Source organism: Pteropus medius, unplaced genomic scaffold (genome assembly GCF_902729225.1).
Source record: "Pteropus medius unplaced genomic scaffold, Ma_sr-lr_union100, whole genome shotgun sequence".
In the NCBI taxonomy this organism is placed as follows: Eukaryota; Metazoa; Chordata; class Mammalia; order Chiroptera; family Pteropodidae; genus Pteropus; species Pteropus medius.
The window spans coordinates 12,932,930-12,945,145 of NW_024350926.1; the positions used below are offsets into that span (position 1 = coordinate 12,932,930).

Sequence of the window (12,216 nt, forward strand, 5' to 3'; positions counted from 1 at the left end):
GCGGGTGGCGGAGCAGGGCAGGTGGCGGAGAGGCAGGAAGAGGCACGCAGAGGCGGGAGAAGCCACGGCCGGAGGCGGCGAGTCGGTGCAGCCGCATGGTCTCCTTCGCCACCTTCTGCCGTCCAGCCACAGCCCGAGAGAAGAGAAACGGCTGGGCTCAGCGGCCGAGCTTTCGCCCCGCACTACCACGGGAGAGGCGAGGACGGGAAGCTGTGGCTCGGGGCGTTTTCCTGGCGGACCAGAAAGCTTGAGCACGTTCCCGAGAGAAGCAGGAGGGACAGACGGGTCACAAAGCGGTGTCGTCCATCCGTGGCGTGGAGGCCTCGAATCACAGGAAGGACGACGGTAGGGGAGTGTTAAAGGTGGCGGTTGGAAAGTCACATGTTTGAGACCAAATGTCGGAAAAGACAGAGTTCCCGGCGATGCCGACCGCTGCCAAGCGCTGCAGAAACAAAGCGTCGCCACCACCACGTAACTCTGCTTAACAAAGCCGACTGCCCCGAACCCTAGCGGCTCGGAACAACGGCCGTTCTCTACTGCCCGGCTCCCCGGCCGCCGGCTGGGCGGTGCGGCGGGATGGCGCTCGGCTGCAGGCCGGCTCGGCCGGGGCTTCGGCGCGGCCGCCGGGGCGGGAGCGGCAGAGGCGCCGCGGTGCGGACGCCTGAGGGGCGGGGAAACAGCGCGCTCTGCGATCCATCCGCGGCAGCACCACCCAGGATGCACCGCGCCCCTGCACGGCTTCCGCTCCCTCCGCTTCCTGCCGCGGAGACACGTTCATAAACACGGCCGGGGACGGCGCTTCGGAGTGTGGAAACCCTTTGTGACTATTCAGATTGACTTCCCTACGACAAGCGTTTAATCCCACTCCATAAAGAAGAGGCATTTAAGTGCTTTATAAGTGGAGGGAGCATGGCCAGCTTTGCATCTAGGAAGCTTACTCCGGCAGTTGGGGCAGCTGGAGGACAGAAAGTGAGAGCTGTTGATAAGTACTGAGGGTCTAAACTTGGGCAGTGGGCACAAAGACTAAGTGACAGATGCCAGGATCTTTCGGAGGAGAGAAGAAACAGGACCCGCGGGCATATGCAGACAAGGAAAGGAGGGAACTAATCGTGAGTTCCGGGTCTCTGACGGGCATCTGGGCGGAGCCTCATGACGGGGACTGAACACAGGAAGCAGATTTGGGGTGCGGACGGGGTCCAGTGAGTTCAGGTTTTGATATGGACAGTTAGAGATGCCCGGAGGACTTCAGCGAATATCTAATCCGCAGCTGGAAATACGCACTTGGGTTCGATACACGGTTTTAAGTCAAGATGATCTGTAATGGTGGCAGTGAACGTGTGGAGCCCACTCCTGAGGCAGGGGGTTGGAGGACGAGATCTACGAAGCCTGAGGGACGCCAGCTCCGAAGAGGTGGGCCGAGAGGAAAAGGGGGGCACTGGCACACGGGAGCTGAAAGGGGGAAACGGTGAGTGACACGACCGGAACCAGGGCAGAATAATGTCACCAAGCAAAAGGGAAGATGCGAGGAGGATCCTCAAGGACGCGGGACATAGCTCACGCAGGTCACAAGCGAATAAGCACCTCGAGATTTCGCTGCAGGGACGGCCGAGGTTCATTGACTGGGGTGGTGTCCGTGGTGAGAGGGGTGAGGGGCCTGGTCGTTGGGTTTGTGACTCTCTTATGGGCAAAAGAACAGGGTGTTACTTCTGAGGTGATGGCAGAAAAGGCAGTCTAGCTCCTCTCTGCTTTGGTGGCCAAGACACTCATCTCTGGAGCGTTGAGCCACCAAAACAGAAGTCCACCTTACAGCTGTCGCCATGTGAGGTCACATGGAGAAGCCATGATAGGCGCTCCGGCCACCAATGCAAGCTGAAAGTCCCAACACAAAGCATCGGCCACAGACAGGCGAGGGACCTGGTCTCCAGGAGATTCCAGCTCTCAGCCATCGGGCCAAACTCAGCTTTCCAGTCTCCTTTCGTGAAGCTCCAGATGTCATGATAAGCCCTTCCCGCTGAGCACTGTCCCTGTTTCGGACCCACAGACCCCAAGGGCATAGTAACACGGTTGTTTTAAGCTACTGACTGTTGGTGCGGTTTGTTAAAGCGCTCCCAAACGTCACGGGAAGGAAGTACAACTCCAGAAGAAAAGATGAGAAAAGTTTATGATATGACAGTTTTTAAAGGACCTTAAATTACAAAGGAACTTTCCCAGCTCAAACTGTCATCTTTACAAGTTACAGTCACTGATGACACTGGAATCAGCCGTATCTCCCCATGTTCCCCAGAATTGACCAGAAGAGGGCCCCACTATAATTTCCTGTTACTCAATCTCCAAATCCTCTATCCTATCTGCTCTCTGAATCCTTGAGCGAGCACTTCTGATAAAGGTGATCTTCCCTGCCATGAAGTCCTTTCAACAGTTCTCTGGCTTTTAAAAATGAACCTACAGCCATCTCACCAAGTCTTCCAAGCCTGGGACACACCTCTGTTTCCTTGAATCATATTGATTACCTCTTCAGACCATTTTACACAAATAGGTTTTCAATACATACCTGTCGACTGGCTTAACTCTAATGCAAATATCATTACTGGATTTTACAGCTGATTATTTCATTCTACATCTTAATAAAATTCACTCTAACTTCTTGCTTTCAAAGAAACACATTGTGTGTACAGTCATCATAGAAAGTAGACAGCCTCTTCGTGTCTATGCAAACTGGCTTTTGTTAACAGAATGCTATTTTCGCTCTGATTACACCGTCTGAAGAAATATGTATTTCGAGAATGGCAGTGCTCACGCTCCGTGTTGAGAAGTGTTGGGCCAAGTTTGTACTCATTCAAACCCTTTCCTGAGAGTGGAAGAGGAAAGAGCGAGAGGCAGGGAGGTGACCCAGTGGGAGGCTGCTTGTTAATTAGTAAACACGTGCCATACACATATTGAGCCATGCAGCTGCTTTTCAAAGAAAGCAAAGTACACGGAGAAATTTCAGCTATTTTCTGAAAATATGCTCACCTACACTTCCCTGTTAAAAGATGTTTTATTACCTGTGAGAACTGGGGTGGAGGAGGGAGCAGATGCTGGAGAGTCATCTCAGAAGCAGGCTGAAAGAGAGAAAACATTGGTGGCTGAGGGCTTCTCACCAGAAGGACACAGTCACACTTTATCTTTTTAGAACATTTGCAAATCAGAGTTGAGGACAGAATGTGGACATAGATGGGGCGCAAGGTCAGTGACAGCTGCTGACATCAGGTAAGTTTTCAAGGTATGTTTAAACTCAGACATTTTAATCAAGCACGGTCGGGGACTCCAGGACTTGGACTTGTTGTCCAGGCCTTTGGCTCATGACCATGGCCCCGGGTTCATGGACTTTGCCTGCATATTCAATAAGTATTTACTGAAAACAACTAAGAACCAAACTTTGTTCAATATGCTAAAGCACAGCGATGGGGGGAAAATCAGATTAAAGTCTCTGCTCTAAGGGATTTACATTTTCCGGGGGAGAGAAAAACAATAAGCAATAAATAAGATTTTCCGATGGTGATAAGTATCATGAAGAAAATAAACTCGGGTGGTGTGATAGTGTGTGACCTCGACATTCAGCAGAAGGAAATCCCTCCACGGCGCCAGACTGGCTCCGGTGGGGTCTGACCTGTTGGAAGCTCTCTGGGATGATGGACTATTTAAATGCTAGGTCTGCAGAGACGGAAGGCACCTTGGTCCCCCCGTTGGACAGCAGCTCTGTCCCAGCCTCGCCTTGGCCACAAGTGGCTGTTTATGCCCAGAAGCAGGACTGGCATCCAGTAGCTCCGAGCTGCCCTGAAATTACAGCCCTTTCAGCAGATGTTCCGTGACTAAAATAACTGCTCTGCCCAAGCATGCCCTGATCTGCGGCCTGCTGCATGCTTTTCTCGATCGCCTTCACATGCTGATATCGGATTCCGTTTAACCTTGAGCCTCGCTCACCTCCGGTCCCTACTGCCCTAACTGGACTTCTCGCTCGGTTTCTGCAACAAGGCGAGCTTGTCCAGCTCTCCCGGCCTAACTCCATCTCCTTGTAACTGAGCTGGAACACGCTGCTCACATGCCCCACAGCGATGACACGCTGGCAGGGCCAGGCCTTTGCTTCCCCTGTGCCAGAGCCGGGACTTCTGCTGACTTGCCTATTCTTACAGATGCTCCGGCAAATGCCTTTTAAATATTCCAGTATCTGGAATATTTTGCCAACTGAGGTTAAGATGCTATGTTTTGAACTATTGGTGGTAAAGGTCCTGAATAAGATATCTAAACTCTCGGCCTGCTGGTTGGCAGAGAGGAACTCAGCACCCCCAAACGTCAACCATTTAACAGGTATATTTATGCGCACAAGAATTCGAACTGAGAGAAGGAAGAGTTGGACTTGGTGAGCAGTAGTGATTACTGGAGCTGTAACATCAGGTCGCGTCTAAACCGAAGTGTCTCCAGAGCCTGGCAGAGGCTCAGTTCAGCTGCAGTGACTCAAAAACAGAAACAAAGACCCTGAAGAAGTCTGGCTGCGTAAGGAAGAACGAAATGGAGGCACAGATAGAGAGGGGCAGAGAAGGGCTAGGGAGCTGCCTGAAAAGAAACAAGAAGTCCTTGGTCTGAAGATGTTTTCATCATCTATGGGGCCTGGCATAGCTTTGAACACCTTGCTAGTCACAGGCCCCTCTCAAGGCACAAAACATGCAGATGAGGTTCTTCATTAACGATCATAACACAGAAAACCCACACTTCGAACAGCTTCATCAGAACTTTAAACCCGGGGAGGAGACTTTGTCAGACCTTATTAGACCTTGTTTAACCATGTGGTTGCCAAAAAGCTTGTTCACAGAGACAAGTGTCATGGCTCTCTCTTTTGTTCAGTTGTGCTTGTGTTCATGGTTTTACCTGTTACTTCCTTGTGGGAATTTTTTAAGTCACTCGTCCACTTCATGGTTAGTTCAGTTAAAACTTAGCCCAGTTAACCTGCAAAGCCTCATGAGGAAGGAATGGGAGGAAGCGTCCTTTGGTCTGGGGAATGTAATTCCTGCCCCCTCCCTTCCACGTGACACCATGTCAAGTCGAACACCATCGTCAATCCTTTTATTAAATGTTAGTAATGATAAAATTAATTCATATACCGGGACCCACAAAATGGAGGCTGCCCCAAAAGGGTTAAATTATTTAATGGAAAAGTGAAATTATCAAGCAAGTAGAAAAAAATAAGGCAGATAAATGATCTGATCTCAGGCTACGAGAGGTCTTGTAAGGCAAAGAATAACAGCAGGTTTTATGTGGGGTCGATAGCTATGTTATACATAAATTACCTTTCTGTGAATAACCCAGTAAGAAAATGAACGATGAACCAAGAGTAGAATTCCGTATTCGCACACACGAAAATACACCATGATGACTTTGAGGAAAGACTGAAGGTAGGGAACATACACACTGGAGTCACCTGAAGCAAACTGCTGAAAGTATTAAGATTACGAAGGCTGAGGCACAACGAAACACCATTCTTGTTCTAACCAGCCTGGCAACTTATACTTTTTGAACTTTCATCTCCTGCGTCAAAGCCTGGATAGACATCTGGACCTCCAGGTAGCACTCTAATTACTCTGAGGGACTCATGCATGAGGCCACTTGATTACCCCCTGAAGAATTCACGTATACTTCCACCTGACATCCATCATCCAGACCACTGGGAGATGACCAGGCCTCCTGGGACCTATCTCCTGGACCACCTGGCATCCATCATCCTGCCTGTCAGCTAACTGATAACTGTTCTGGACCAATCCCAGGCCTGAGAATGCAGGACTGATAATTCTCAAGAATGTGCTTTTTGCCAAATGCTTTTAACTTTTCTTTCTTCTCCCAAACACCTCTGGGTTTTTGCCTAGCTCTATTTCCAGTGTTCAGACTCCAAGGTCCTGGGATGAATCTCTATCATTCATTTCTGGCAAAGCTCCAGACTCTTGAGTTTGTTCAACAACTTTGGCACAGTGGAGAAAGACAATTACATACTCTCATACGGCACTATGGGAATGTGATAATAATGATACAACAGTAATTTATCATGTGCCATGCAATCCTAGGCATTTTATTTGTAGTAACTCATTTACTTTTTACGGCAACATCATATGGTAGCATTACATCAGTCTCCCGGTCGAGGCACAGCCAGATTAAGGAACTTGGCCAAATCTTCTAGCTCAAAGGTGGCAACAGGGTTGACTTACCCAGCTGTCACAGTGGGCACAGTACCTCAGGTTGCCATACTTCTGTGCGTGTTACATGCTACTGAGTTGGCTCTGACTCTGGTGACCCTGTAATGTGCACAATGTCCCACCCTCGACAGCCCTGCCCAGCTCCTGGAGACTCCTGCCTCTGGTTTTTGTCATGAAGTCGATCCCTCTCATATTTGGTCTTTCTCTTTTCCTTCTGCCTTCTATTTCCCCCAGAATTAGTGTCCCTTCCAAAGAACACTACCTTCTTCCAGTGTGCCTGAAGTAGGACAGCTTCAGTGTCGTCATGTGTGCCTCCAGCGATGTTTCCGGCTTGATTTGCTCTAGGACCCACCTGTTTGTCTTCCTGGCGGTCCAGGGTGTCTGCAGAGTTCTCCTCCAACACCGTATTTCGGGTGAATGTTGTTTCCCTATCAGCCTTCTTCACTGTCCGACATCCACATCCCATCATAGGAACTGGGAATGGGAGGGTTTAAATCATCTTAGCCTTGGTCTCTACTGACACATCTTCGGTCTTGGTGATCTTTCTTAATTCTTCTATTGCTGCCCTTCTGAGTCTCAGCCTCCTCATGATTTCTCGGCTGCAGTCTCCATTTTAATTGATGACTGAACCAAGTGAAACAAAATCTGTAACAATTTTTGTCTTCATCGTCTATGTTAAAGTTGTAGATTTCTTCTATAGTCATGATTTTTGTCTCGATGTTCTAATGCAGTTCTGCTCTGGCACTTTCTTCTTTGACTTTCATCAGAGGTTGTTTCAAATCATTGCCTCCATACTTTTAGGGGCCCCTAAAAATGTTTAAATTTTAAAATCAGAAGAAAAACAAGAAAAAGTTGAAGAAAACATTGTAATGTACAATATCAATAAGTTCATCTTTATGTCAATTCAGTTATAAATATAATTTTTAAAATTATTTTATGGAAGAGGCCCACAAAAGTAAAAGCATGTAGGGCCCAGGAAAGTCTGAATGTGGCCTTGTGTGGCAGAGCTGCATTTCGATCTCAGGTAATGTGACATCTAACTGTAGGTTTCCTAGAAGATAACTTGCCAACATGTTTCAAAAGGCTAAAATTATCCATTCCTTTACTTTTTAATGATTTAAACTTAGACAGTAAGGACATGAACAATGATGTATGAAAAGGTATTTATTCATCATACTCTTCATTTGAAACAACAAAAAAAATACATGATAATAAAAGACTTGTTCACTATTGGCTGTCTACTTAGGGGCCTAGTGAATACTAGGAGGTTCTGAATGGAGCTGAACTGAGGCGTAAACTGAGGACTCAGGAGAGCTAAATGTGAGGATGAGTAGAGCGGGAAGTGGAGGGAGGCCTGTATGCACTTGTAAGCATGTTCTTGAATTTATTTTTAAAGGAACTGGACCGGTGAAGAAAAGGTGAGGAATGCGTTAGAGGACCCAGTACTTGGTAAAACAGAGATCAGCGAATACAATCAGAGGACTCCAAAGCATTTTCATAACAGGAGAGACTGAGCATTTGAACACAGAGGCCTTAAAGCTCATGTTAACCTTTGTCTTGAAAGCTCTGCTAGGCCAGTGAGAGATTTTAAGCAGTGGGGCGACATGCCCAGATGCACATTTTAGAATAATCACTGTGAATATAGTGTGCCTCGCACCTAGGTATGGCAGAGGAGGGTGGAAATGATGCAGCGGAGCGCACAAGAACGTGCATTCACCCAGTCGAGAGATGTTTCTTGAATCCCACAAATATTCACGGAGTGTCGGTGTTGCTCCTGGTACACAATTCTTTCAAAAGCTTAGTGACGATGGAAGAAGAAAGAGAATTAAAAAGTGGTTTTAAAGTCAAGGGACAGTCTAAGACAGAAAAGACTTAAAACGCGATTATGCTGAGGAGTTGTAGCCATAGAAAAGGTGAGGTTAAAGATATGCCAAGAAGGGGGCTGGGGGGCACAGAAGAGCAGACAGTGAGAGGTTGCTTTAGAGAGGAGCAGGGCCACCCAGCCTTGAGACAGAAGGAAAACTAGTCCACTTGGGTGTGGCTATAGGTAATTTGTGGGGTTTGAGTGAGGTAGTTGAGAAGAAATTGTAGAAATCCGTGCTATAATTTTACTATATCTCTTAAGTTATAAAGAAGCTCCTTGTACATGGAAGCAACCGAAGTGTCCTACGCTAGATTGGACAAAGAAGCTGTGGTACATATATACGCTGGAATATTATGTAGCCATAGGAAGAGATGAAATACTGCCATTTGCAACAACATGGCTGGACCTCGAGATAATCGTGCTAAGCGAAATAAGCCAGACAGAGAAAGTTGAAAATAACATTATATCACTTATATGTGGGATATAAACCTAAAAGCAACAAACAAACAGGACAAACAAATAGGGACTCATGGACATGGGCAATAGACTAGCGGTTACTAGAGCATAGGGGGAGGGGCTAAAAAGGAGGTAGATTGGGTAAAAGGGGTCAAATATGTGATGACAGATCAAACTATGAGAGGTGAACACACAATGTAAATATATATATGCCTTACAGTTAAAAAGTACAGTTGAAACTTACTAGATTTCATTAACCCCTGTCACCATAAAAAATAAATTAATTAAAAAAATAATAAAATAAAGAAGCTCCTGGTATTATATTTTGACCAATTGGATGGAGGCCTGCCCTATCCCATCATTTGCATCTTTACATAACAACCAATCAGAACACACAATTCTGACCAATCGAGACAATGCGATTTGGACCAATCAAATTGTGCAAATTAGGATTCCTCATTTGCATAGAAATGGACCAATCGGGGACCAGGGTTGGAGCCTCCTCTATATAAGCAGCCTCTCCCTTGTCTGGGAGGAGCGCGCCTGCCTTTCCTCCAGGGCCTGCCTCCCCAGTGGGGACACTGGTCTCCTGAAAAAAGTCTCTCCTTCCATTGCGCCCCAAACTGGGGACTCCTGTTGGCCCTGGCTTGGTGGCAGCGGCCTTTTGTTGACAAGGTCACCTGGTGAGTAATGTAGTCACCACTGACTTCCATTTGCACTAAGGGGGGGCGACAGGCCCGTCCTGACGGGGCTGCTGTGTGGGCTAGGTGCTATGACCCAGGCCCTGGCCCGGTGCTAGTGTCATCGCTATGCTCACAGGGGGCGATGCAGAGCTGGACCACCACGGAGTGGGCGTCCACGGCCAGCTGCAGTGGGCTCCCAAGCGCTCAGCCGGGTCAAGGAGCAGGCAGTAACAGCCTACCTTTGCCGCCAAGCGTTCCACTGAGAGCCGCCCCTGCCCCAGGTCCTCGCTTGAGCTGACGCTCTGTCCGCCCGAGCTGGGGCACGTCAGCAGCACGCACCTCCCGCCCGGACTGGCCCCGCCTCAGGCCCCGCCCCCAGCTCGGGCCCCGCCCCCCCGCTCCCATTGGTCGGCTCTCGGGTCCCCCGAAGACCCGGAGGAGCGGACTTTCCCACAGGCGTCGCCGGCGACCTGGCTGCGCATGCTCCGGGACGCCGGATCCGGTCCGGAGTCGCGGCTCGGGGGCCGCGGCGCAGCGCGGGTCGGCGGGCGGGGAGGCGCGCTCCCGGGGAGGGGGTGCGGGGCGGCGGGGGCGGCGCGCGCCGCGGCGGGGGCGGGCGGGCCGGTGTCGGCCGGCGGTTCCGAGCAGCTGCGGGCGGCCTGGGCGGCGGGGCCGCGCCTGCGGCGAGATGGCGGTCCTGGGCGCCGAGGGCTGAGGCGCCGCCGCGGAGGACGCGCCGCTGCGAGGCCGCAGCAGCCGGTGAGGACGGCGGGGCGCGGGCTGAGGGTGGGGGCGCGGGGCCGGGCGCGGGTCGCCGGGCGGGTCCCTCTGGGGCTGCCGGCTCCGCCCGGACGTGTGTGGGGCGGGGTCGCGGGTCCGCCCGAGTCGCCCTGGCACAGGCCCCGGCGAGTAGGACCCGAGCGGCGCCGAGGGTTGAGGTGACTGTGCGGCCGCGGCGGTCCAGCCTCCTCGCCGCCTTCTCCCCCTCCCCTGACACCGCTCGCGACCCGCCAGGGTGGACTTCCTGCCCGGGCCGCGACCCGGGCCGCGACTCGCCCCGCCACCCGTCCCAGACCCGCGGCTGCGGTCCGCGCTGACGGCAGCTCGCGGCACAACCCCACCTCCACCTCGCTGACCTGCTAGGTCCCCGTGACCTTGCAGTTTTCACTAGTCCTTATTTCATCTGTGACTTGGACCGTCTCCTGTCGCGTCCTTAAAAATTTTTTTCTGTAGTTTGCCTATTGCCTTTACATCCTTTAAAATAGGGTCAGGCAGCGCACGGTCTTTTCTCCACTCGGTGGATTTCCAGTGCAGCGTCCTTCGCTCTTCGGATTACATGAAACCTACATGACCAGAAAGAACAGTATCTATTATTTTGACACTTTTTTGCTCTTCTAAGATAACATTTTCCAGAGGCTTGAGTGGCTTTCTTTTTCTATTTGGTAAGTTTTGTATCTTTTTGTGGAGCCTAATGTGCAAAAAAAGATTTAAGTTTCTGCTTTAAAATACCGTTGGGAATAGTAGTGGAAAAGGGTCATGTTCAAAGTTATCGTCTTCTCTTCGGGCGTTTTTGCCTGAAGTACCTAGTGAGCAGTTGTATACAGGTTTTTGCACGCGTTCACGCTTATGTATAAATCCAGTTTATATGTCTCACTAAATCTGTGTTATACGGGCAGAACGCACCTTTAAAAAGAGAAAGGCATTCTTTTATTTACATGACTTGTTTTTAACTATAACCTAGTAAATTAGCTCGGACTGGAAATTATTATAGGTAATATTTTTTGAATTGAAAACTTAATGGCAAGGGTTGGGAGGTAGTCAGATTGAGAAGTGTAAAGTATGTGAAATAGTTATTTTAGATGTAGTTTATTAACAGGTTCAAATAGTTCTTCCTACCACCTGGGCTTTGGAAAAGCCTGGCATGACAGGATGTCGTGGATGAAGCCTCTGCCTGTTCCCCTCATGGAGTCTGGAATTTCTTTTACTTCTTTGCACAGTTATGAAGCATCTACTGCGTGACTCTGCGGGGTGTCTTGGGCTATATCAACATGAAAATGATAGCAGTTTCTGTCATCACAGACGAGATAGGCAGGCAGGACTACACAAATGCTTCATTCGTCTTTTAATAGTTGAGTGCAGAATTCATATTCAGAGGTGGTTAGAGTTACGTCTTCTTTGGCAAAGTGAGGTTAGGGGGTTTAGTTGTAGAGCTGGCTTCTGAAATCTTTGTTTTGATGATAGGCTCCTGATAGGCTGGGTATGGTAATCCAGGCAGAGAGAAGGGACAGAGCACAGACTTTATGCATTTGGGGAGAGGCAAGTAATTATATAGGGATGGAACAACGTATTTGTGCCAATAACAAGGGCGATATAGCTTGAAGTAAAAACTGGACAAGTTTATGATTGCTTTTAATGTCAGGCTAACGACCTTGGATTTAGTAGGTGGTGGGGGTCTTACAGATTTTTGAGTTGGGAATGTAACAATCGAAGCTTTGTTTTCAGAGGATCAATGTGGCAGTAGGGTGTGGTGTGAACTGAAGTAGAGAGAACCTGGGGATAGAAAGACCTCTTCATTGCTGCGGTTGTAGGTGTGAGGGGCTGAGCTGTAGCACTGATAATAGGAATAGAAAAGGAGGAAATGGATTAGACAGAATAGATGATGAGAGAGAAGGTGAAGAAAGTAAAAATAACTAAGATTCTGATCCAGGCGGGGTGAGAGAACAGTGGTGCAGTTTCGGGCAGCATCCATGGGAGCTTTATCTTTGGCATGTGCGTGTGTTTGCAGCAGTTCTCAGTCTTTTGAGGATTAGTAATCCTTGGTGAAATTAAAGAAATCTGGCCCAGAAAATTTCCAGGTGCACCTGTGTTTCGTGGTTATAATTTTAGAGGAATCCGTGGACCACCTGAAGCACATCCGTGGCACCCACGGGCTGATGGGTTGGCCTGCACGTGGCTCTTAATTACTGGGGGCCTTTTAAAACAATCTGCAGCT

The 12,216-nt window shown here is 49.2% G+C and overlaps 2 protein-coding genes across 13 annotated transcripts in view; one reads left to right on the forward strand and one right to left on the reverse strand.

The window, feature by feature from the left end:
- SLC7A13 (solute carrier family 7 member 13) overlaps positions 1–9,592 on the reverse strand; it is a 71,424-nt gene extending 61,832 nt beyond the window's left edge. For 4 of the 12 annotated variants that reach the window (XR_005648450.1, XR_005648449.1, XR_005648451.1 and 1 more), the window contains exons 1-3: positions 9,464–9,592; positions 6,574–7,028; positions 3,045–3,101 (exon numbers count right to left, since the gene is read on the reverse strand). The gene's annotated coding sequence lies outside the window, so the exon portion shown is untranslated. Of the gene's footprint in view, positions 1–687; positions 1,678–3,012; positions 3,102–6,483; positions 7,029–7,878; positions 8,400–9,463 lie in introns of those variants that run through there. The other 8 variants (XR_005648443.1, XR_005648445.1, XR_005648441.1 and 5 more) reach the window with 6 other exon arrangements.
- Positions 9,593–9,833: 241 nt separating this feature from the next.
- Positions 9,834–12,216, forward strand: part of WWP1 (WW domain containing E3 ubiquitin protein ligase 1) — a 77,261-nt gene continuing 74,878 nt past the window's right edge. The window contains exon 1 of the mRNA XM_039841976.1: positions 9,834–9,983. The gene's annotated coding sequence lies outside the window, so the exon portion shown is untranslated. The remainder of the gene's footprint in view (positions 9,984–12,216) is intronic.